The sequence below is a fragment of the Lucilia cuprina genome, chromosome 6, assembly GCF_022045245.1.
Source record: "Lucilia cuprina isolate Lc7/37 chromosome 6, ASM2204524v1, whole genome shotgun sequence".
Taxonomy (NCBI): Eukaryota; Metazoa; Arthropoda; class Insecta; order Diptera; family Calliphoridae; genus Lucilia; species Lucilia cuprina.
Genome location: NC_060954.1, coordinates 53,988,764 through 53,991,837, shown reverse-complemented (window position 1 = coordinate 53,991,837; position 3,074 = coordinate 53,988,764). Strand labels below are relative to the sequence as shown.

Below are 3,074 nucleotides of genomic sequence, written 5' to 3'. Positions count from 1 at the left end.
GGATCTCGCAGATATCTGGGGTCTTCTAAAAACTGATTTCAACAAACATACAGACAGACAGACGGACAGACAGACAGACAGACAGACAGACAGACAGACGGACATGGCATAGTCATCTCCGCTACCTATAAGGATCCAGAATATATATACTTTATAGGGTCGGAAAATTATATTATAGAAATTACAAACGGAATGACAAACTTATATATACCCTTCTCACGAAGGTGAAGGGTATAAAAATGTGAAACGTCAATATTGAAAAAAAATCGATAAAGTCGAATAGTATTAAAGAATTGCGGTCTAAAATTTAAACAAAAAAAAAAACAATATTTCAAAAATGTTAAAAAGTCGATTTTAAACCACACTTTGAGTAAATAGTTCAAACTAATAGTATATATTTTGTAATTCATAAAATGTTGACTTTCCGAAAATTTTAATTTTCAAACTTTTCTTAATAATAATGGTTTTTTAGAATCTGCAATTTTTAGTCTATAATCTTTTGTTGTCGCTTTTTTAACATTTTCCAATGTTTGTGTTTTAATACGTTTTCACCTAACTCGATAAAGTCGACTTTTCGTCATTTTTCTACATAATAGTCGACTTTTGCATGTTTCATTTGAAAACTGAAATCACGGTATACTTAATAAGGTACCAGCACCCTTGTATTCAGTATACCCTGACTGAAATGGAATCAAATAAATGGACATGGCCACACATCAAATTTAGGGTCCTATAGTTGAAACGAAAAGTAGACTTTTCTCATTTAGTTAAAAGTCGACTTTTCGACTTTTTGCAATTTATGAAATGTCGATTTTTCGACTATAAGTATTTTATAAATAGTCGACTTTTTCCAACTTTTTATTTACTTTTTTCGACTATTTTTTATTTTTTTCGATTTTTTCCGACTATTTTAGAGTTTTTGACTTTTTTCCACTTTTTTAAAAATTTCGACTATTTTTGACTTGTTTCTACAATTTTCGAGTATTTCCGATTTTTTGACTTTTTTCGACTTTTATTAACAAAGGCAACTTTTTGACTTTTTTCACAGACGATAGTCGAGTTATCGACTTTTTTGGAACAAAATAGTCGACTTCGACTTCACGACTTTTTTCGACAAAAAGGTCGATTGTTCGATTATTCGAAGGTCGATTCGAAGTTCTGTGAAAGAGTTGAACAAATAATTCAAAAACATTGCACTCAAATATTGGAAAAATAATTTTAAAAAAGTGGTTTACGAAATGATTGGTGGCTGGATATCCACTAATTCCCGATAATAAATCATTTCAAAATCAATCCAACATCTGGAAAAAAATACAAGAATAGAAAACCCTGTCGGCTTAAAGCCGATTTTTTTTGGCCGCCGAAGGTTATGGTGTCAGCCGTTGCCGCCGTTATTCTTTGTGGGCACACCTTAAGGTAGACTAAACATAGCGTAGGTAGGACCTCCCATTTAAAATGATACAAAACTTTGTAAATCAGGAAAACAGTCTTTAAATTTTGCAGGTGGGAATAACCGGACTAGCAATAGGGATACATCACATATAAATTAAATGTTTATTTTTTTCCTAAACAGGTTTCATTGGAATCTTAGCAACTATAGTTTTAATGTTTTTATTATATCACTAACATATTAACAAAAGCATTGACATTGCAAATTAAAAAAAAATGAAAAACTTATATATACCCTTCGAACAAAGGAGAACATCATGTGCATAAATTGTATTCACGCATACAAAAATTTCCTCCTCTGGTCAACAAACCTAGTTTCTAAATTCGTTTCTAAAATCTCACTCTCGGATTCCGTTTTTATTTAAATTCGTTGTAAATTTAAAAACTAACTTATCCGGCTTACAGTCGATTTCAAGCCGCCGCCAACGTAGTTAGTGTCAGTCGCTACAGCCGTTAATACTTGTCGGCGCAGAGCTCTGGTACTCGCATTACGTCTTTTGCAGAAGTTTACGTCTGAGCTGAAGTTTAATTTTGCGTGTGAAGAAAAACAATATTTCTTTCGGAGAATTATTGCGTACTAAGTTAAAAAAATTCAATTAAACTGTGCTTATAAGAAATTATAACTGGGTAAGTACAAAATTACTGAAAAAAACTAAAAATAATTAACCAATAAAAAAGTGTTTAAAGGCAAAAGAAAAAAAATTGCAAAATTTAACTCGGTGAAAAATTAACTATTTCGCTCTTACGCCAATTCGAATGGGGTAAAGAAAGAAAGAGATAAACGACATCTGTAAAAAGAATGAATGCTTCTTGCTGTATTCCAAAAAAAAATTAGTGTGGGAATTTAATTCTTTCTCTATGCCGGAATTTGTGTAATTTATTTTTTCGTTACTTCTGTTCAGTGCAGTAAAAGTAACCAAATGTTTATTGTCTTTTTTTAATTTATCTGAAAATTATTAAGTTATTTTTGTTTGCTTTGGTCTACATTTTGCGTATTTCATTCTATACTTTTTTTTCTTGTATATTGGTGACGCGATGACGTAATTTTCTATACAAATTTGCCGATGACTTATTATTCTTGCTAAACTTAACTGTGTTGCCATCTCTAATTTTTCATTTGTTTTTTTCTTATTCGCTTTTTCTCTGCTCATTTTTGGTGTGTCGTTCTCTGTTTTGTGTGTTGTTGTTGTTTTTGATGCGTGCGTGCAGAACTGCAGAGTTGTTACCAGTAAAGGTAACTTTTGATTTTTTTTTGCGTATTTTATAATCGCTAAAATATGTGTCAAAATTGTAAAAAACAAAATTATATTTTTAATACAAAATTTATATTTTCCAAATTTAAATTATAATATTCAATAACTTTTATTTAATTCCAATTTGTGATATCTATCTTTTGAAACAAAAATCTAACTCGTAAATATTTTCTAACAAGAGGGTGCGTATTGAAATCTTATAAGAATTTTGTTTCCTTATGTTTGAAGATTTTGGTTAGAAGATCTTTAGTTCTAGCTCAGACCAATTCAGTTCTAGCTCAGTTCTAGTTCAGTTCTAGTTCAGTTCTAGTTCAGTTCTAGTTCAGTTCTAGTTCAGTTCTAGTTCAGTTCTAGTTCAGTTCTAGTTCAGTT

At 30.6% G+C, this 3,074-nt stretch overlaps 1 long non-coding RNA gene across 1 annotated transcript; it reads left to right on the top strand.

The window, feature by feature from the left end:
- Positions 1-1,463: 1,463 nt before the first annotated feature.
- Positions 1,464-2,016, top strand: LOC124420585. Its single transcript, XR_006941283.1, has 2 exons — positions 1,464-1,503; positions 1,574-2,016. It is a non-coding gene; the product is annotated as an uncharacterized LOC124420585 (long non-coding RNA).
- The last annotated feature ends 1,058 nt before the right edge of the window (positions 2,017-3,074 follow it).